This window comes from Cydia amplana, chromosome 23 (genome assembly GCF_948474715.1).
Source record: "Cydia amplana chromosome 23, ilCydAmpl1.1, whole genome shotgun sequence".
In the NCBI taxonomy this organism is placed as follows: Eukaryota; Metazoa; Arthropoda; class Insecta; order Lepidoptera; family Tortricidae; genus Cydia; species Cydia amplana.
The window spans coordinates 11,204,933-11,228,980 of record NC_086091.1 but is presented as its reverse complement, the minus strand read 5'-3'; the positions used below and the strand labels follow the sequence as shown (position 1 = coordinate 11,228,980).

General features: G+C 36.8%; 1 protein-coding gene and 1 non-coding gene across 3 annotated transcripts in view; both read left to right on the top strand.

Moving 5' to 3' along the window:
* Nucleotides 1–24,048, top strand: part of LOC134658781 (hemicentin-2) — a 559,330-nt gene that overhangs the window by 96,522 nt on the left and 438,760 nt on the right. The gene's annotated exons all lie outside the window — the stretch shown is intronic.
* Nucleotides 4,138–4,210, top strand: Trnas-gga (transfer RNA serine (anticodon GGA)). The gene has a single exon. It is a non-coding gene; the product is annotated as a tRNA-Ser (tRNA).

Sequence of the window (24,048 nt, the reverse complement as noted above, 5' to 3'; positions counted from 1 at the left end):
TTTGAATGTTTTAAATTATTAGATCGTCAAAATACGCCTCAAAACATCAACATACTACGCGTGATGATTTAAAATATATTATGCTTAGCAACACGCAGAACCTATCAGAATATACAATAAGTACAATAACACACAGAATGAGATAATGGTGTAATAAGCCTATTATTTCAGTCCTTCCCGGCCGGGCCGACAATGGGATCGATCCTTTTGTTTAGGCTATTTACTTATAACAGAACTGTTTTTTTGGGTCGGCAACACAGACATATTCTGTGTACAGTCACCTGCAATAATATGTTACTCTTCGAAGGCCGCAAAAATATCTGACACGCTCTTATGGCTCTATAATTAAGATCGTGTCAGATATTTTTGCGGACTTCGTTGTGTTATATATTATTACAGGTTACTGTAGACCATGCACGCACGCGCACTTTTATTTTTGAGACATACAATTTCATCGTTGAAAAACTATGAGATATACATAGCGTCGCGCGACAAAGTCAAAACTCGTCCAAGATTTTCCCTTTCCCGGCCTCTGCAATAATTCTCCTCATTCCTCTCATTCTCAGATCCCGACTAAGGCTTCTATTCAAAAATATGTCTGTGTCCGCAAAATATACAGGGTGTTAATGAATGTTTTCACTTGACTGGGTTATAAACAAAGGGTTAACCCGCTTGGTTTTAAGACCAGTGACCTTTTCCATGAATCCTTTATTTTTGTGGGTTGGTAAAATAAATGTTTTATTATATATACTTTTCTTGACTGTATTTGTTGACATTGCAAATCAAAAATGATAATTTTATTTTGAAAATGTATTTATAAATAAGTACTATCTTTTACCGTGACTTACTTTAGTGGCTTATTGGCCTTAATAAAACTTTTCTCATTTACAGTCAAGAGCATTTAAAGCAGTTCAGTATTATACAAATATAAATAAACTGACCTATTTCACCGCTTTCTTTTTGATGTGATAAGGACTAAACTTTTCACAAAATTGAAAAGTCAAAACACCACAACATATCGTCTTGTAATAAAATGGATATGTTTAACACAAACAAAGCCATATAATAAGTAAAATATTATTAAGAAGTTGAAATTAAAGAAAAAATCGTAAAACATAAGCGAAAAACAGAACAAAATACCTTCCAAATTACCTCAGACATCCAAACTCCCTAACTCATCTCATAAAAAGAACCTAAAACTTTTAGGTATTACAAAAAGCATTTTTCTTCTAAATAAACATGAAATATTTTCCGCTGTCTGAAAATATTTCACACAATTAAGGCAATTCGGGTATTTCCCTGGAGCGCGGGTTTTACATTATTTAAGCGAGTATATTGACGATCCGAACCGAGCCAGGTAACGCGGACGAAGTGGGCAAAAACATCTCAACACTTTCGTTTCATGGGGTACTCAAGGAAAGTGTAGGTAAATAGCAGTAGAGTGACAGTTTTCAAACGAATATAACTAAAATATAAAAATAATACTTAATCTTATCTACAACATTGACGACCCTCATTAAACATTCGATTTCGGTTGGCGTTGTATGACGCGTGACGGTTGTCATTGTCAGTCTTTTTTATTTACTATATCTATTAATTATTCATCTTGTACAGTCAACAATGTCAGCATGAATAGTAGCGTATGAAGTATGAAACAACGCGCCAAAAGTATCTGCCATACTGGATTGTATACTTTTACAAATAGAGGTATACCTCGACAGTTCGAGTTTAAAAGTATACAAATTACAGTTTAAATGTTCTATATAGGTACATACATAATAATATCATGTTTATATTTTAAGCTTTTATTTAAAATGCTCCTCTGAAATGCCCTTTAAACCCTGACCTTAATAACCTTTCAGGTTTTGACCTGCGAAGGGTCCGAATTGTTCCCCTTCAACCACATTTAAATTAGCTATTCTTTCGATTTAAATGAGATTCGGTTTGAAAAATCCCATTTGAATTTGTAAGATAATGAATTCATTGTGGCATATCCTTTTTAGGTGTTTTTAGAGATATTGGCTTGTTAAGTCCTACAAAAATAAATAAAGGCACAAAATCTGCCGTAAAGTCGAAGCGTTAAACAAATCACGAAACATGTTTTTTCAAACGTTATGTCAGAGATTATCCCGAGACCGGAAAAATTGTGTTAAAAAGGTTCTTTCAAGGTATTAAAACTAAATTATTTAAAATTCCCTTCTAAATTGTCTTTTTGACCCCTATACCTCAATAACCGTAAGGTATGCTTTGACCTGCAAAGGGTCCAAATTATTTCCCTGCCCACATTTACGGGAACGCATATTTCTACAACTATTCCCTCCATTAGTGGATGAATTAATTCATTATATTAAAACAGGTACATATAATGTAATGTAGGTAAGTTGTTTTTTCTAAGGCGGATACTTTTGAGAAGAATAAGTCCTTCTAATCCACCCTGTATATTATAATTATGTATTTCAGAAATATTTGATAATATTTAGTTTATTCAAAACTAAACTAAAATTGAACATTAAATATATCTACTAGTTCTACTTACAATATAAATGTTATTTACGAAACCATCGGTCAATCAGAACTTCCCTCGGGTCAAATTTCAGGCGAGCTCATTTGCATTCGGGAAAAATAGACTCGTCCATTCCGCGCACGTTTACCCCATTATTTTATATTGTATAGAAATATTGGGAAGTAGGGCAGTAGAATTCAGACCAGAAGGCTTATTCTGACTGTGATAACAGGTTATGGATTTGATCTAGATTTTTTATGGATATCAATCAGAAATGTCACTTTTGACAGAAATAAGATGAAAATAAGTTATCTAGATGTTATTGTATAATTATTATGTGTGATTCGCAAAATGCTATTTTGGGCATTATTTTTCCTGCAGATAGGTACCATTAATTACAATTTTAAACTAAGATAAATATTTACTAAAAGGGCAAATTAAATAAAATGAAACTTGTAACACTAAATTGGAAACTTTACACAAATAAACGAATTTAGTTTTACTTAAATAGCCAATTGTTCCTCTGTAATTTACTAAACTGTGGTTTTAATAGTGAAAACTAAATTGAACTATCAGCTGAAAATTTCGTACAAAAAGGTATAACTTCTCTATTAAAAACAGTTTCAATTGGAACCTTATAACAGTTATGACAAAGTTTATTTTCACTTAACACGTTTAAGGCATTTAAGAGGTTTCGATGAGTAACAAAACGCTTAGTAAATTATAATCACCAATTTACCGCGAAGCTCGTAAAATACTTGTAGTTCTTAATGCTATTAATTTAAGGTTGCTATTACAATGAGTCTGTGTTTCGCAGATGTGATGTTTAACATTGCCAAAACTTACAAGAAGTTGGCAAAATTGACAATTAACCTTATACTAATGTAATAGAGTTGTTTATAGAATAACTTTTCATTTATTGGCTTTATTTGTGGTTTGTGCAATCGCAAAGTTGTTGAAGAGCTGGTAAATTAGTATTTGGTTCTTACCACATAAAGAATACAATAGAAAATCCAATACATTTATTTAGTTAAAAGGCAAACGTAAGTGTGGCAAGTAAAACAAATTTCACAATATTACGGACGTCCGTTTATTTGACATGGCATAGTTAGTAATAATTAAAATAAGGTACTAGCACACCTAGCTTATTTACTTTGAAATACTAGGTACTTTAAAGTTGTAGTTAAAAGTTAGTAGTAAAGTTTGGTTGTTAAAATGAATCGTCCTGGCATTCATAATGATAAGACTTTGTAACTCTATTGTGGTCCTACGGGTCCTACCTACCCGGAGAAAGATAATTTATCTTGGACAATCAAAAAGGGATAAAAGAACAAATTTCATGAAAAACATGAGGTCGTTTGGACCTCTACTCGTAAAAAAAAAAATATTTAGATTTTTGTTGATTTAAGTGAAATGGCGTACGAAAGAAATAATTACTAAGCCCTCTGCCAAGATAAAAGAAAAACCTTAACAAATTATCAAATCAGAATCGAGGTAAAACGTTTTGAACGAAAAACATCGCAAAATAGTTTAAATCGATTCGAAAAACAGTTTAATACTATCCAAATACACAACTTTGGGAACAAATCAAATTATTTTATTAAATATTGGGATATAGGGACGGGTTCCACCGTGGCGGGGTGGCCAAGGGGTTCAAGGCGTTAGCCCGGATTGCTAAAGACGCCGGTTCGAATCCGGCCTTCACCACTGGAGGGCCTCGTCACTTTTTTTTAAATATTTGACATCTATTTCAGTTTACTGTCGAAATAGTTAAAAACATGCTTTTAACCTTTTAACGGCCAATTCCTATTATCCTTAACGTACGTCCGCCATTTTACTTTTTCGGCCATACTTTTTGGCCGTTAAAGAACGGAATTGAATTTGAATCGGTGTATGGTGGGTTTAGTATAATTTATTGGTCTGTTTTTCATTATTTAACCGCCGGTTAACTGGCCGCTAAGTAAGGAAGGAAGAGGCTTCTATTTTATAAAACTTTTGATATCTCGATACGTTTTTGTGTAAGTGAAACGTATGATACACTAGGAACCGATAATAGTAGGTAGGTACCTAATGTAATGTGATAAAATAATTTTAATGAAATAATGTTAATTAATAAAGCAATGCTAAGGTCTTCGTTTGAACTTGAGTAAAAAAAGCGGCCAAGTGCGAGTCGGACTCGCCCATGAAGGGTTCCGTATTTAGGCGATTTATGACGTATTAAAAAAAAACTACTTACTAGATCTCGTTCAAACCAATTTTCGGTGGAAGTTTACACGGTAATGTTCATCATATTTTTGTTTAGTTTTATCATTCTGTTATTTTAGAAGTTACAGGGGGGGGGGGGGGGGACACACACATTTTACCACTTTGGAAGTGTCTCTCGCGCAAACTATTCAGTTTAGAAAAAAATGATATTAGAAACCTCAATATCATTTTTGAAGACCTATCCATAGATACCCCACACGTATAGGTTTGATGAAAAAAAAAATTTGAGTTTCAGTTGTAAGTATAGGGAACCCCAAAAATGTATTGTTTTTTTTTCTATTTTTGTGTGAAAATCTTAATGCGGTTCACAGAATACATCTACTTACCAAGTTTCAACAGTATAGTTCTTATAGTTTCGGAGAAAAGTGACTGTGACATACACGGACAGACGGACAGACAGACAGACATGACGAATCTATAAGGGTTCCGTTTTTTGCCATTTGGCTACGGAGCCCTAAAAAGCCTTCGTATATCTTTTTCGTGTTTTAGTGAATTAGAGGGTTTTTTTGTCGATTAAGTTTATGTTTTTTTTTTTAACTTTGGAAGGATGGCTACGCACTAGAATCCAAAGGTTCATTAGAAACACGTTCGGGTGCCAAGCCATAAAGAAGAGCCACGTAATATATAAAATTCATCGTTGGAATTTATCTCTTCAGTATTGAATTTTAGGAATTTTGTTAATTAATCAGTTAAGTAATACTGTGTTGAATTAACCAAAACATTGTAATTTTTTAAGCAAAATCCATGTTTAACAAAAGCCGCCTCCGTACTCGCCGCCGGCTTTCCCATTTCCTCTTTTTGTTATTTTTCAAAGCCCCGCATTGAAAACTGATTCGCACAACTGCCTTTTGTTTACCCATCTTTTTACCAACCCGACCAACCCCCCAAATTCACAATACCGACCTTATTTCTAAAGCTTTAAGACTCAAACTGATGGCAAAAAAATATTGGTAAAAGCAGTACATTTTCATATTATTTTGACTAAACAAAAAAGAACAGGCTATTTCTCTTGATAATGGAATCGATTCTATAAGCTTAGGTTATGTTGATTTTTAATAAACTCCTGAATTTAATTAAAGGTTTTTGCAGGGGTTTTTGGGAATTTTATCCTTGAAACATGAAAGGCATGGAAGCTGTAATATACTTTTTATGGAGAATCCCTGTAGAATAGCTATAAAAAGGGAACACCTTTGAATAAAAACGTAAAAGTATATTTTATTTATTTAGTAATAATCAGTATATAAAATTATATTTTGGGAATATTTATTGTCAAGTATATATTCTGGCTAATTATTATAATAGATTAACTATGACTACTTAGCTTACCTATCATATTATATATCTAATACCTTTAAACGAGCAATTCTTGTATATTTGTAGATATATTTCATGGATTTCGGAAACTGCTCTAACGATTTCAATGAAATATGGGGGTTTTCGGGGGCGAAAGATCGATCTAGCTAAGTCTTATCTCTGGGAATCCGAAAATTTTTGAGATTTATATGTTTTCCGAATAAAGCTCAGTCTCCCAGATATTAACTAATTAGTAATTAACAATAACTAGTAAGCTATAAGCACTAGAAATAATGTCAGACCACTCATACCTACTTGCAACCCCGCTGGTGCTGCAGATGTCCATGGGCCACGGTTAATGCTAACCTTCAGTCAATTTGTCTGCTAGTTTGCCTCATATAAAATTGCCTGTACATAATAACTTATGCATATTCTCTTTTACTTCGACAATAATAAATCGTATTAAGACTAATAGTATGCAAGTCGTGTCCAAAACTAATTTCGTACGTAAACTATTAAATTCTGTTTACCAGAGATTCAAGGCAAATTGCATAAAAGGCATTTTCTTTTAGTGACAGGTCTACAAATCGAATTACTTATCTACCTATTATGGTAAATAATATGAAAAGATTTCGTGAAAATCCAACGTTTTAATATATTTTTCTTCGGGACATTTTGAATAATACATTAAACGACTTATATTCGTTAAGGTGAAATTTAATACTGAAATATTTCAAAGGGATTTCAATTAAATTTTAGTTTTTAAAAATGTACCTTTTGCAATGTTGGCTACATAGGCAAAAATGCTTCCAGTCCAGCGTACTAAAAAACGAAGCTTATTAGAACCTTTGTTAGATTTGAAGTTTTACCTACATATTATTATTATTATTCTCTTTATTTATTTTTGGTCTTAAGTTAGGTTATTTTATAATATGGATATAAAAATAAAATACAAAAACACTTACAAAAACAATACAAAATACTTATAAACATATTATAAAAAACCTAACCTAGGGTGCCGCCAGCAGCGGGGCAAGGCCCAAGCAGCCGGTGGTCAGGGCTGCAGAGAGAGGAACCGGCGGACTATCCGCGCCGTGTCCAAGATCACCGCCTTCTGCATCTGACCCTTGACCCTTTATTATTATTATTATTATTCTCTTTATTTATTTATCATCTTAAGTTAGGTTATTTTATAATATGGATATAAAAATAAAATACAAAAACACTTACAAAAACAATACAAAATACGTATAAACATATTATAAAAAACCTAACCTAGGGTGCCGCCTTGTTTTTATTATTATTATTCATTTATTTATCTTTCCTCTTACGTTAGGTTATTTATAATATGAATATAAAAGTAAAATATAAAAACACTTACAAAACAATAAAAAATACATATAAACACATTATAAAAAACCTAACCTAGAATGCCGCCGGCAACGGGGCAGGGCCCAAGCTACCGGTGGTCAGGGCCGCAGAGAGAGGAACCGGCGGACTATCCGCGCCGTGTCCAAGATCACCGCCTTCTGCATCTGGCCCTTGATCCAACCACCTAGCGAGAGTCTCTCAAGATGTTGGTCGAGACTCTTCGCTATTAGACCGTTCGCTGAAACAACTATCGGGACAATGATCGTCGAATCAACATCCCACATGGCGGTTATCTCGTGAGCCAAGTCTAGGTACTTACTGGACTTGTCCTTCTCGGCTTTCACGAGATTCTCATCATGGGGGATGGTGATGTCAACGAGCACGGCCCGGCGTTGCGCTCGATCTATTATCACAATATCAGGCTTATTGGCTACAATAGTCCTGTCAGTGATAATAGATCGATCCCAATAGAGCGTGGCACGACCATTCTCAAGAACTGGCACAGGTGAATACTTGTAGTACGGTACTTCGCGGTCCACAAGACCGTATAGAAGAGCAAGCTGTTGGTGAATAATCCTGGCTACGAGATTATGTCTGTGCAAGTACTCGCCGTTAGCAAGATGAGAACAACCGGAAATGATATGCCTGAGTGACTCTCCGGGACGGCGGCATGCCCGACAAATGTCGACCGTACCGTCCTTCAGGATATATTTCCGATAGTTGTTCGTCATCATTACTTCGTCCGCAATTGCACAGGCAAAACCCTCGGTTTCTCCGAAGAGGTCCCCGAATCGTAGCCAGTTCACCGACGCGAGCAGGTCCACATCGGGTCCCGTGAGGGCCTTGTAGAACCGCCCGTGTAGCACCTTACTCTCCCATGCCGCCTTGCGATCCGCAGTACTTAGTACCACAGGTTTGCGCCAGTTCTCGTTTGCCAAGGAGAGCGGCGTGAGGTTCCTGTCTACTGCCACCACATCACGATGCATCCCACACTCGTTGTTAAGGAAATAATTCCTGAGATTGTACACCTCGCGGTTGTGGAGATCCTTGGCGTTTAGGAAGCCTCGGCCTCCACATTTCCGTGGGATGTACAATCTCATAACTGACGAGCGTGGGTGTAGCATGCGATGTGCGGTAAGCAGTGATCGGACCCTCCGATCCAGGGCGTCCAGCTCGGTCTGAGTCCACCTTAGTATGCCAAAGGAGTATGTGAGTAGGGGCATTACCCAGGCGTTGAAGGCGCGCACTTTGTTGCCTCCTGACAAAAGACTGTTAAGGACTTTTGTGAGCCGACTGAAAAAGCGCTCCTTCACCGACCGTCTAATACCTTCGTCCTCAATACCCAACGACTGTGACATACCAAGGTATTTATTATTATTCTCTTTATTTATTTTTGGTCTTAAGTTAGGTTATTTTATAATATGGATATAAAAATAAAATACAAAAACACTTACAAAAACAATACAAAATACTTATAAACATATTATAAAAAACCTAACCTAGGGTGCCGCCAGCAGCGGGGCAATTATTATTATTATTATGTCATTTTGTTAGACACTTTTAGGTATTTAATTTGATTGTACAAGAATTTCACGAAAGTTGTTTTGTCAGAGAGCGTTATTCGACCTTTACAAATCTATTACAATTTGATCTCATTTTGATAATACCAACACCACATACGATCCACTATATTAATAATTATTATAAATCAGAACGTAACGTAACGCTAGAGCGATTTAGATAAAATTTTGTATGGAAATACTTTGAGGCCCAGAGAAGGACACTGCTGGATAGTTTTTACCAATCATCATCATCATACCACGCTGACAAAGTCGCGGGCAGAAGCTACTATTAGATATCATTATAACAGTGCCTACTAGATGTGATACAAGTTGTATCTTCGAAATCTTAGTTTTTCTAGTTATCCCAACTTAAATGTAAAAAATAGTTCTTGTTTCCTTCAACGTCTTGTTTTAACATGACACCTACAATAACAGAAAACTCTTAAAGCTGCCTTCTTTATTGACCACTTTTTCCGCAACAGGGCCCGCATAGGGGCTTTTACCTCACGTTTACATAGGAGGAGCTTTGTGTCAACTTACCCTATATTGAAGGAGCGAACATGCTTGGTACGAGTATATCTGTCTATCTATACCGGGTGGGCCCTGTAACAGGAGCGAAAAATTAAACTGTATAAGGCTGTACAGTCACCTGCAATAATATGTTACTCTTCGAAGGTCGCTATGTGGCACGCTCTTATGACTCTACAAATAAGATCGTGTCAGATATTTTTGCGGCCTTCGTTGTGTAACATATTATTGCAGGTGACTGGACTCCTCAAACTGATCAATATTAGCGATTTAGCGACTTTTAAAAATAACTTGTGTTTTGATTTTTAGCACACTTTAAAGTTTATTCTAAGACGCAATGTATTTGTTTGTTGCGGGTCCCATATTGGGATACCCTCCTCCAATTGAGGGGGGATTGAAATCTTCTCGAGGCAGAGGTGTAGGGTTGGAGCCCGTGTAGCTTTATTTGACGTACATAAGCGCATTGTCAATATGCCTACTTTATTAATAAACTATCTTTTTCTTAAATTCAGCCCATACTGTATCTGAAGATGTACCGATCATATAACACACTGTATGTACATACTTAAGTGCCATTCTAAAGTTTAGGGTAATCTCCGCATGTTTGTCGCAAGTTCGGCGCCAAGTTCGTAATACCCTGTATAATAGGATTTACGGGTTCGACCCCTTACGGCCTTAGTTTTATTGGGTGATAGACATAGATTAAATGACTGATTTTTAAGTTAAAAAGTGCAAAATTTATTTAGTAAAAATACTGACGGTGTCTTCAAGAAATTCACTTAATTTTAAACTCAGGAATGCAGCCTTGATTTTTTTTTATTCCACGTCGGTGGCAAACAAGCATACGGCCCTCCTAATGGTAAGCAGTCTCCGTAGCCTATGGACGCCTGGAACTACAGAGGTGTAACATGCGCGTTGCCGACCCTAACACCCCGCGCGCGTTGAGCTCTGGCAACCTTACTCACTGGCAGGAACACAACACTATGAGTAGGGTCTAGTGTTATTTGGCTGCGGTTTTCTGTAGGGTACTTCCTCGGTTAGGCTCTTCTCTAGACCTGGAATGACATCCGCTGTGCTTTGCCCGACCACACAAAGCGAGATGACACTGACAATGCCCATACCTCTCTTTTGGACGTAGTTTATGGACATACCCGGGTCCCAAATTAACGGAGTAAAAACACGATGTAGGCAATAGGCATAAGGCATAAGTATTTACGATCGTTGTACGGAATCGATTTTTGTGCCCTCCGGTCGGAAAGCGTCAACTTTCGGCCCGCAGCGCCAAACGAAGTTATGGCTCCTCTACACGGTGGGCCAGCGCCGGCCACTCCAAGGGACGCATTTATGCGTTAGAGGGAGCAAGTGATATTGCTATCTCATTCTACCGCATGGCTGCGTCCCTTGGAGTGGCCGGCGCTGGCCCATCGTGTAGAGGAGCCATTACCGCTTTCCAACTAAGTCAGCAGTGAATCTGAGACATTTGTTACTTTATTATTACCCTAGGGCTTAGGTGTGTTATATATTATTACCACCATCCTAGTGTTGTAATGTACTGTTAACTTGATAAAAAGACAAATCTTATATCATTCCGCGAAATACTGACTAAATGCAAAACGTACCTAGGTACTTATTGACGCGGTTCTTATGGGAACCTACTTAACCTAGCTTTTGTAACAAAAATACAATCAAAAACCAACCTTATTACCTTCAAATAAGCTCTATACCATTTTACAAGAATTTTACTGCCATTCGCCATTGGAATTTGGACTTTACTTCTAATAAATAAGGTGCGAAATTGATTGACAGTGGATAATGAAGTTGCCCTGAAGCAATGATCGTGGGAAATGCCAGTTCCATTGTTTTTCCACTCTCTATGACCTTCGGAAGTGCAATGAACTGAAACCGACTGTGGATAGGTCAATTGAGGAGTTTTTAATTACTAAAGATTCCAGGGGGCATAGCCAAGATGCAAATCGTTTGCGCTACGGCAACGACACGTTTTTCGTTTCTCTTCTATCATCACTATTACATAGTATAAAAAAGTCGCTTCCCGCTGTCTGTCCCTATGTATTATTTAATTTTTTTATTATTTTTATTTATTATTGTGGTGGTACTGGGCCTTTGAGTGTCACGTCGACCAGGTATTGATCTATTGTGACGGCCCTTTAAAGTTCATTACTAATGCCCGTTGCATCCAGAAAATTAACGTTGCATCAAAATCCGTTGCGTAGTTTTAAAGATCTAAGCATACATAGGGACAGACAGACAGCGGGAAGAGACTTTGTTTTATACTATGTAGTGATTTGGTACACACCCAATCTATTATTTAATTACAACAAATGTTAGAAATCAGTAATTTAAGATCCTTATAATTGCTAGCACTGTATGAGACAGTCATCGAAGCGTGTCAAGTAAGTAATCTAAAGGTTGGGGGTACGCAGTGGGCGTGACGAACGTGTGAATACTTTTTGTTTGTGTGACTTCACTGCGTTGGGGAATGCTTCGGTTTTTACTATGACTTTATGTAACTTCATGCAATAATTCATAATGCTCCTTAAACGTGATACATTTATCGTGCTCGTTAGGTATTACTTTTCCTGTGAATAAATGATACTGTTAAGTAATGAGAACATTTAGGATCAAAATAACATTAACGATGGATGTAAATAAGATTTTTTAGGTACCTTACTGTTTACTGAGTTGAATATAGTTCATATAACTATCTAAAATAACAACGACACGATGAAAAGTTGTTAAAATAACAAATGTGAGCTTAAATGTTAACAAGTAGTACCTATAATGAAATTAAACAATAATAAAAAAAATTGTCGCAAAATATTTTAATAATTAAATGCAAACATCGTGTCTTCCAACCTTTTTGCAATTATTGTCGACTACTAGTGACAAATTAGATTTATAAGTAGGTATAGTTAAATTAACCAGCGGCGGTATCATGGTCGCATTTTTATCACTTGTCAGGTCATGCATCACTTTCGCCAAGATTAACGTAACAGACATGATGACAGATGATAAAAAACCGACCATGTTAGCCATGCAGATAGAACATAATTATGACCTAACAGTCTGTTCAATAAATATTTTGTTTAAGAAAAGTATAATAATCTCAAACTGACCATACCTTCTCACCGTACTGGTTTCATGACTCATTCTTTCGCCGTCCAGGCTAGCCGTCTTTGGAATTCACTCCCTCTAAATATTAGACAAGCTACTAGTAAGTTTTCTTTCAAGCGGATGTTACGTAAGCATTTGCTAAAGCAAGAGTTCGAATAATATCCATCATTATTATATTTATAGTATGTATTTTATAAATATGTGGTAGTTTATATATATTTTATTTATTTATGTAATTTATAAGTATAGTTTGCTTTTTTTAACTCACTCAATATATTTTCTCTCTCTGCACCAATTGAAGGTATCTCTGTTTGGCCCTATGGTTGACTGGTAGAGAATGCCATTTGGAATTAAGTCCGCCATTTGTACATTGTTGTATATATTTTGTGCAATAAAGTTTAAATAAATAAAAATAATTAAAGTTGATAATATGTATATGTAAAAATGCAAATATACTTATCAAACCCATAATACAGATGAACTATGAATCCTCTGAGATTTAGATACACTTGAGTAGGGTATGCTAGACCCGACGTAGGCTTAGCGAAGATCGGCAGAACGACGAGTAATTTTTCATTACCCTGCCGTTTTGACAGGATAAGTGATAATGTGACAGGGTAGATGATGAAACGTTTTTGTGTGGTAAGTACTTGATAAGGATTTGAGATATATTTGTTATTTTTATGAAGGAAAAATACTTTCTGATGGTGTAGGTCAGGTAAAAACTAGAATTTTCGATCCGACTATATACTCATATATTATCGTGTGTATAAGTACTTAAGAGCCAACAGGAGCTGAGATTTAAATATTTTAGGTAAATATACCCGTCTCGCTAACGGAAGCGGCTCCTAAAACTAGTGCGATAAGGACAAGGCGAAAGATCCTGCGTAAAAATCTCAAAAATCGAGGTTTCGTACTCGACTGTTTCCTCCTCCAAAACTTAACCAATCGTAACCAAATTTGGAAATCTAAATGATTATGACATTACCTGTGTCGGACCGTTTTGCTTTTTTGGCTAATTGATATAAGTTTTGAATAGCGCGCCTCTCATTGCGGCATAGTCAATTAGGCCATTTTGGCCATTATTGAAGGGCTCTAGCGCCTTAAAAAACAAAAATATCAAAAAAAGCAAAACGGTCCGACACAGATATTGACAATATTAATCTGTGTTGAAAAATCATTGCTCTAGCTTCAAAACCCACGGAGGAAACAGCCGAGTACGTTTGTATGGAGAAATGACCACTCCTGTTGGCTCTTAATATAGAGTCAAGACTTTCAACAAAATGCACAGAACTTCGACTTCTTAAATTTCGAGTTTTGCAACTACCGGACAAACAAAACAATTTATTTCTCACTAGACAAGCCATAAATAAGGACATCCGACACTCAGAGGTGTACATATTACCTAAGCTACATACCAGGGATGTTGCGAACATCCGCATCCGCATCCGCAACCGCGGAACTTCCGCATTATTTTCAACATCCGCATCTGCATCCGCATCCGCATAAAATCGATGCGGAGCTTATGCGGATGCGGATGTCGAACAAGTCGGTACAGGAACGTCTTAGCGGCGGCGTAAGTGCCAGGTAATTTCGTCATTACCTATAACGAAATCGTCTAGATCCAGAAAAGTCGGCCAAGTTAAGAATAAGAATAAGAATAAGAATAAGAAACCATTTATTGCAACACAAAAAGCATACAGGTTACAAAACATAAGGATTGAAAAAATAAGAATAATTACTACTAATAATACTGTTTATTAAATATAACGCACCTATATTCTTGCTCAAATACTAAACGTTTCGTTTTTTTTTAAATAAAACAATACTAAAGTACCTTTTCTAAGTACCTAACCTTGACATTCGCATCCGCATCCGCATCCGCGGATGTGAGCCTTTAAATATCCGCATCCGCATCCGCATCCGCGGATGTCAAAAAATCTGCATCCGCAACATCCCTGCTACATACCTGGATTCTGTAATGTAATGTTAAATGCATTTGACAATGATTCGTGCGCTTGTTTACTTAAGTGGGCTCTGATCGAGAACGTGTCTTTAGCATTCGCGGCAGACACAACCCACTAGGCCAGCCGAGCCACGGGGGTACTTATTGTTCAAAATTTCTCGAGTAGGCAGTAGACATGTGCAATCTTTAAAGATAATACTGTGCCCAATACTTTAAGATGAAAGTGCCGGATCCGTGTGAAATCGCCTCTTCATACAAACGTAGTCCTCATTTTCCTCTCTGGATATTAACATTACTTATTGAAAATATTTTGACCCAATTTATTGTATATCAAGCACAGCTATACGTTTAGTTTTTTTCTAAATTTTAATTATCTATTATAAAAGTTAGGAGCATTTATAAATTTCCATAATGTCAATATACAGAGAGGAAAATGGAGATGACGTTTGTATGGATAAGCGACCGTCCCCTTTCCTCTTAATTTTCTAATATTTACCTAGGTTTGAAATCTCTCCTTTTATCTTACGTACGTACGAAAATAGCCCGATTGTTTTACGAATAATTGATTTTTTCCGAAGCGTAATGTATTCCTAAAAACCCTCCATTTTCCTTCTCGACGTTTCCCATTTTCGTATGTATTTCACAAACAAATTCGCGAAATCACATTGGTAAGGCAAACAGCGTAAAAAGCTAAACAAATGTGTACTGAACGATTGTGAAAAGATGTATGTATACAGGATGATTTTTTGATACATCAATTTTGGTTGGTTTGTAAGAAGATTGACGGAAAAGTATACTAATTAGAAACTAGTATCAAATCCTATACAAAGCAAGACATGTTTGTATAAAATATAGAATGTTTTTGTAAGAGTTCTCTAAAACTAGGGAGGTACCTACTTCCAAGATTGTAATATCACAGGGGTTCCGATTTGTAAATTTTATTTAAGTGGTGTTATTACTTATTTGTATTAAATGAACAGTAACCAACTTCGTTTTTTCGTTTCGTTTCGTTTTTCAAATATACCGACGGAATGCAACAAAAAAACTAATAGACTTTTATATCAGCAAACGAGCAAACGAACCGCCGGATAGAAAGCGATCACCGTCCGTCGCCCATGGACATAAGCAACTTCGGAGAACCCACTTATGCGTTGCAGACCCGTGAGAAGCCTGAATACCCGCTTTTTGAAGAACACCATGTTCTATGTTATATCACTCTAAAAGGGTAAACGTGTCTGTGTGTGACTCTTACGTCATTATTCCATGTGAAACCCTCGCCAATTACTCGAGGTAATATTGACGTAACAAATAAGCTAAATCGATTTCCTTAAGACTGAAAGCGCTCTGAATGTCTCTCATTTGGTGACAGGAAACGCTGAGATTTCAGGTTTCAGGCATAAGCTGAAGCGTTTTTGATAATATTATTGCGGTTTGTGACGTGAGTGCTGTTTCGGAAGTACTTTTAACACATTCACTGCCAAGAACACGTATGTGTGTTCATTTTGTAATGGAAATGGGGCGCTTGGCCCTGAAAGTGTTAAGGTACCATTAGTTTCAGAGAGACTGCATTGCTGCTGCAAATTTCAAAATAAATGTTGCTGTCCCGATTTTCGACATTCGCGGCAACAATGCAACTAGACCGGCGGCAGTAAATTCACCTGCGGCCTCCTAACCGGCGTCTTGTCGGTAGTAATAGGTAACCCTGTCTACGAAACTGGTCGGGATACAAATCATGGTAAGGCATTTATTTGCGAGCTTATTACAGACATGTATGCCTGAATAATGTTATGGATGCTTCCTCGTAGTCTAATATTACTCGGAACACAAGTCTTATTGAGCTTGCAGTAGGACTGGGTAAATTAATCTAATATTTTTTATTTCACCGGTTTTGTCCAAGCCCTTAATTAGTATATAATTTTCTCGTATGTTAGGTTTTGTGAAATTATACGTTTTAAAATTCGTTTTTTGTGTGTTACCTACATATTTATTATGGTCATGCCTGAAGTAAATTATGTTTTAATTTAATTTAAATATTCATCGCTTCCATCTGTTGACTTGCACCAAACGCGAGCCGGGAGCTAGGGAGCTCTGATTCCGTAAAAAGTCATTGATTTTGTATTGAGAGTCATTTGGGGCAAAACGGACTCGCTAAGTATAGAGACGGACTTTTTATAGGTACTTACTTGTAAAATATACCTTAGTAAAAAAAGGATTTTGGGTGTGCCAGGGTAATCACTCGTCAGTGATTAACACGAGGGCTAGTTAAACTATAAACCAATTAGTACTTTTAAGAATTTTAATTGGTTTAGATAAAACAATGCCAGTAACGCACTTAAATTAAAATACCACTCTGGTGTTGCTTGTATCCATAGGCAACGATAATCGCTTACCATGAGACAATTCGTCTGCTCGTTTGCCACCCATATCGTAAAAAAATGTAACATGACATGTTTTAAAAAGTTCACTTTTGACTATGTTTCATTATTTAAATCTAGTAAACAATATTTCTTATCCTAAATAAATTATATTATATGAATACTTACTAAAGGAAAGTTAATGTCTAGTTTTTATCTTACTGAATCTAAATCTTCATACATTTTACATAAACCTACACAATTAATATCCATAATTATACATTCAAAGCATTTAAGTCCAAGTTAAAACTCATTACTTAACCTCTTACCAGCAAAGGTCGTCCGAATCCGTGATAAATCTCATAATCCCGTCAAAGCGAGTAAATAGGTCGCCATGTCCCCTGGGTTACCGGCAAAAGCGTCGCCATATCTCATTACCTAATGGCAAACATTCCCGGGTTTAATGGCTTCATTGACTGGACTATTAGGTACTAGGGAGTTAGGCCAGTCAATAGAGAAATTAATGGATGTTAGATGGATTCTTGTATGGTAAATTTATGAAATTAATTAATTACTGTTTACAAATAAATAATTTGTCTTGTCTTGTCTTGTCTTGTACAACAAGTTACTTTTTTATATATTACCTACGTAACTTACTTTCTATGCATCTCGCTCGAACTGACATTTAATGCGAGCGAGATGTATAGAATATAAATTACGTTAGCGTGCAGTCAGCAGCAGAAGTTGCTAAGCTCCGATATAAATACAATGCCGCGCGACGCTGTGCGGCGTAAGCGCCATCGACAATAAGGTCCCTTTTCATAAATAATGCCCCATATTATGTCAGTGTTGACACTGTCATTGACTCGTGGTATGTAGGTATGTGGTAGGTGTGCACTGTAAAATATCTTTCTAAACGTATTTTTTGGCCGCTCTCTATTTGGTGTTAAATCTTCACTTTAAGGATTAGTTCCTCAACTGAACACCTTCAAAACATCCCAACTTTAGCTGGCAAGGTGTTTTCTAACTACTTTATATTCCAAATAGGTACCTACATCCAGAAAGTTCCTTAATGAGCGCCACATAAACGCGAAGGTGGTAAAAGTCTTGTAAAAACTTGAGGTTCCCAGCAGTTTTACGTTTGCGTGGCACGCTTTTTCATCGTAAATTGTAGTTATTAAATAAGATATATGACTTTATTAGAGGTGCAAACCTACTTACATAATAAGTGTATGAAAAATTACTAGGACACAAAAAAAATACTTTATACAGGTTGTCCTAGAACTACCACGTCACAGTGACACAGGAGCGGAGGCACAGATTATATAATAGTTCTTACGAACAGATACTTATCTCTCAAAGAAAACGCAAATACCTACCGTTTTGATACCTACACAAAAATACAATGGAGTGACCTTCAGCGCGCCGCTCCCCGCACCGCGCGCACCGGCACAACGCTAGGGTTGCCGACGCGACGCTTAAAATTTTTAATACATGTGAAGACCGGTCTCAAACTATTAAACTAACATTAGAACTTGCCATAAAGTATATAACAGCATAGCGTTAAATAACTACATTTAAGCAAGTTAAATTGCAATAATTTATAATATTCCGTTTATGCGTTAGGTTAGGTTAGTGTTTGCGAAATACTCATTTTAAAAGGTCATATGTCCCTGCAGTGCCTGCAGAGTTTACGCCGTTTTATAAACCACGCAATGAACCTAGCAAGAATTAGTTTTAAAACTTCGTGTAATTTAAAACCAGATATAGATTAATGTTACACAATAAAGAAAAATGATAGAGAACCCATGATTACAGGTAATTCATTATAAGATAACCAGAACATAAATGAGTACCTATTTTCCGGTGTAAAATTAAGATCTTACTGTCGATAAAATGATTACCAAGTTAGCTACCTATTTCAAATAGATAACTAACTATAGGTACATTTGTCGTTATAAACACTACATGTTTAATTAAAGTAATTCAGTAGTAATTTATGTATATATGTATTTATTTATATATTTATTTATTTATATATCGCATTAATGTATGTAATCATATTGTTATATATTTAGTTGTGCTGATTTTGTTTTTTTCCTGTTCTGGCTGTCCATTTATATTTGCTACCCTTATACATATTTCTTCCCGTCGAAAATGTCTACTACCTGAAGGTTGTCTGGAAGAGATCGCTTTTTAGCGATAAGACCGCCTGTTGTTGCTTAGTTTTATGTTAATTTGCTGTATTTAATCATGTTTTCATTGTGCACAATAAAGAATATTATTATTAGTACCTACGTAGCTTGTAACTATCGTAAAAATTGTCAGTGCGGCGCGCGGTAACGTGCGTGCGTGAGCGCGTGTGGCAACCAACTGGCTTGCTTTTCTACCGTGAACGGGAACAGAATCGTAGGTATAAATCCGAGCTCGCGCGGAGAGTTCCATAGGCCTAGCGGAGGTAGGTCAACTCAAGAAAACCTAACCAGCCTAACATGACCTCAGTCAAAATTGCAAGCTTTTCGAGTTATTACCGAAAAAGAAAATTGAGAATTTTCCCCTTCAGTTGAAATTGATGTTTTTATGACAACTGAAATCAAGATTAATCAAGTTTTTTTTCAGCATTTTACATAAGTTACAGACAAAATACCACTTTGCACTTCTTAATTAACTATTCTTGATTTGATAAACACAAAAAACTATCGATATCGATGCTAATACTAAATAAAAAACGTTAAAATAAAGGGGAAAATTCTTAATTATTATTTTCGGTAATAACTCGAAAACCGTGGAATTTTTACTGGGTCATGATAGGCTGGTTAGGTTCCTCTTGAGTTGACCTAACTCCGGTTTCACCCTGTATTTATTGTATGTTCCGGGTATGTATTGAAAGTTTGACCCCTATGTGTGTTTCGATGTGGATTGTTTTGGTTGCTGGTATTGCTGGTTTTCTAGCGTTTCTAGCGCTGGTCGCCCAGATGGATAAAAAAAAATATTGGAAAAAGGTAAGCATTTGACCACAATTAATTAAGTGCCGATGCAGTCTATGATGGAACATGCGTACCTAAAAGATGTCTTATTCACTCTCGATTTTAAAAGATCCAATTAACAGTGGACTGGGAATAGATTTGGATCGATTTTGACCAAAATCAGTCCATCAGTATGTCCGTCTCCACAGTAACCTAGCATCTGCTCGTTAAGAGCATTGTGGTGCCATTACAGCTTGCACAGTCGGTTAAATAGACTGTTGTTTTATGCGTTTCATTCGCTCTGATGCGAACCATTACAGTTTTTGTACGTTCTAAATGTTTTATATTTAGATTGCTATTTGTTTTGGCAGTTAGCTTTGAATATACGGACCGTGCGCGTTGGAGGGTCTGCCATCTTGTGGCCTGAATGGGAAACATAAGCGTACATTGCCAAAGGAAGTGCTACCATCTACCGTTTCGTACGTTTCTTGTGCATAGTAGGTTCCGCCATCTTGTGGGCTGCGTCGGAAGCATAAACTTCACATTTACGCCTCGCGTCAAAAATCTGACGGCTCCTGTGCTGCCCCCTATAGTTCATGCACGCTCCCTATAATATAATTTAATGTGTGAGGATTAAAATAGGTACTTAAGTGATATACACAATTGACTCGGCACAAAATAAATATAAAAGAACGTGATATGTACCTACCTAAATGAAATATTTGACCACTTCAATGAACACTTTATTATTTGATATCGGATTTCGTATCAATCAATTATTGCAAATAGGTAGGTATGTCCGCCTTTCGTAACTTTATTTATTTATTTACTAGCTTTTGCCCGCAGCTTCGCACGCGCAGGAGAGTTTTTTTAATTGGACCCCCATTTCACCCCTTTAGGGGATGAATTTTGAAAAATCCTTTCTTAGTGGACCCCTAGACCTTATAAGGAACCTACTTGCCAAATTTGGACTTTCTAGTCCCAGCGGTTTGGGCTGTGCGTTGATTTAAGTCAGTCAGTCAGTCAGGTCTTTCACGTTTATATATATATGTCGGAGCGAGACACCAGAAGGACGTATTGCAGTGTTACAGTTCATAGCTTTAAACGCCTGTATAAAATCGATTAGCAATGTTTGGCTACATATTATTTGCTTGTAACGGAATCATAAAGTTGCGTAGAGAGTAACGCCACCATCTATTGGCGTATTGATGAACTAAGATGACAGGTAGAAGGCTTTGGAACGTCAAGAGGGGTATCTTGAGTGAACGTAGGCACGAGCAGCCATTTTTGTCGTTATGTTGGTAGACTGGTCAGGCAGGTTTACCAACTTGAATTCGAGGCGGGAGCGGTTGGCTCCGCCGCTGGAACTGGCTTCCTTCTTCTTGATCGGACCGCGCTAGAGATCGGACGTTAGCCAAGCTCGTGCCTAATTCGCTACGTTCCTGAAGGCTTACACCTGAAGGATTATTCTGAAAGCTTATAGATTCTCACGTTGTTAAACCGTTTAGCTAAGTGTTTTATTCCAAGTGTTATTTTGATTTCTTATGTGCCATTAGAAGCTTACTTTTGTAAAATAAAGAAACTATGTGTTGTTTTGAAAAGATGTGTCCCGCAGAGTTTGTTGCCGGGTTAAATCTTCTCGGGTCAGAGGTGTAGGGTTGGAGCCGGTGTAGTTTGACTTAAATAAAGATTTGAACGATTTCATGTGATATTTTTATTTTTATTGAGTCCGATTCCATCGTAAGATCGTTTAATTTTGATTATTTAGTACTGAAATATAGTAGGCACTAGTATGGTTAATGAGTCCGAATGTTTATTTCATGCGTTGGTAGCATACCTACTATTTTGGCTGTGAAGTAATACATCTAGGTACTACCCCCACGCGCCCACCGCCGCCAGGACCATCCGTCGCCGACATCAGCAAGTGGGATCGATGCGGAGTTTCATGTATTGCTTACACAGCCACCTGGGAGCGTGGTGTATTTCTGGTGACCTACATTCCATAATCTGAACACGTGGTAAGGTAAGCTCACGTGTCTAACCTTGATTGAATGGCGAGTGTAATTCATTGTTATTTAGTGAGAATTATTGTGAAATTGTGAATTATGATTGAGGCAGTCGAGCATAGCGGTCGTTACGTGACGTCATGTCTGGGATCGTTATGTTTCTTTGTAATTAATTTTTGTAATCCATTTAAATCGAAGCGATCTTGAGTTATTTTGATTTGAAATCCATACTGTTAATTAAAACCAAGTATTAGCTATCACGACGTGATATTATTCATCGCTCACTTGTGAATCTACCCTCAATAATTGATTTTTCATGAAAATACAATTATTTTTTAAAATCCATTTAAATCTAAGTGATCTTAAGTTATTTTGGTATGAAATCCATATTGTTAATTAAAATCCAATATTGGCTGTCGCGACGTGATATTATTTCATCGCTCACTTGTGCATCTACCCTCAAAAAATATTTTTTTCATGAAAATACAATGCACCGTTAGAAATTGATCCTGCTGATTTGCCAATGCATAGGATTATGTAATCTTTACCCTGTAACGTGTAGCAATTAATAAAATTGCGACAAATTATTGCTCGTAATGCCGTGATAGATCACAAATCGTGCATACTATGGAAACATGAGCTACGCATATGAAAATTAATGTTACAGTGTCCTGCAGCCAGAGCCGAGCGAACTTGCAGACATCATACCATTACGCCCGTGACACAGAGACAGCTGTGCAGTATCTTCTGTGCTGGAGATTTGGAAATAAAAGGACAGGTTTCGTTCTAATTGTTTATTAGTGAATTTTATTTTGATTGTAATGGCGAAGCATACGGTCGAACGTAACTAATAAGCTGTCACTTTTCGTATTGGCCCATTTTACCGTGTTACTTATTTTTGGAACACGTGTTTGTTTGTTCATAGAATAAAATAAAACGCACTCATTGAAGTTTAAATTTTATTCTGAGATTTTTGAAGTCCCGTATACATTGGAAACATGTTTTTTTTGTGTCTGCTACCTTGCATTTCATAAACCTTTTGAGTTTAGCCTGCATACATGATAAACCTGATACCGTGCAAATGATGATTTCAGTAACAGCCAGCTATGTTGAACCACATCGTGTCTCTCGCAAACTGCCGCAGCAACGGCAACGGCAAGCGGAAAGGATCAGCCTCCGTGCTTGGGTTGGACCTCACCACCACCACCTTTGACTTGGTCGCGTGCATCATACTTTATTAAGCTGGTGAGCAGTTCCCATTTTGTTGGGATTATTTTGAGATGTTTTACTTCTGCATAGAAGTCTTGAGCGAGTTTCTGTTGTTAAAGCTAAAGAAGAAAGCTATCTTTAGTGATTTTGATCAGTAATGTTCAGTTTCAGTTGATCAGTTGACGCTGATAGTACCAATGGTTCTGAGTAACATGATTTAAAGACCTGTTTTTATTTTCTTTTTTTTTGGTTTCACTGTTAACATTGTTTTGCTTTCGACGGACTGAAAGCTTGTACTTTCGTAGGACTGAAATTACGCCCGATGGACTGGGCACTACTGTTTTGCTTTCGATGGACTGAAGGCACGCCCGATGGACTGGGCAATACTGTTTTGCTTTCGATGGACTGAAAGTATGCCCGATGGACTGGGTATTTTTTTTAGTGACCGCATCAGAAGTGCCGGAGCATGTAAGAGGTGCACGTGGTCTGCTTTTTATGTGCAGAATGCTCTTTGCGAGGAGTAGCACTTACGCGGCTGAGATGGTTACTTCTGACGAGGGTCTGGTATCTGCCGAAGGACTGGCAATGCACCGACAGACTGGTGCTGTTTTGTTAAAAATGAATTCCCGTTTATGTACTGTGTTCATATGAGTAAAATTGGAACTATCAATTCAGAATCTTATTTATTTTAAGATGTCTTACAAAAATTTAGATCACATATTACCAACTTTTTTTTTTAATGCCAGATAATTTCCCCGTAAATTGATATTGACGACAATAGTAGTGATACTGTCGAGCAATGAATTAGAGCTGTTGTGATTTGTGTTTGGGATTGTTCTGTTTTCACATAAATTTGAGAATATCCGCCAGATGGAGGCGATGATTATTGGAGT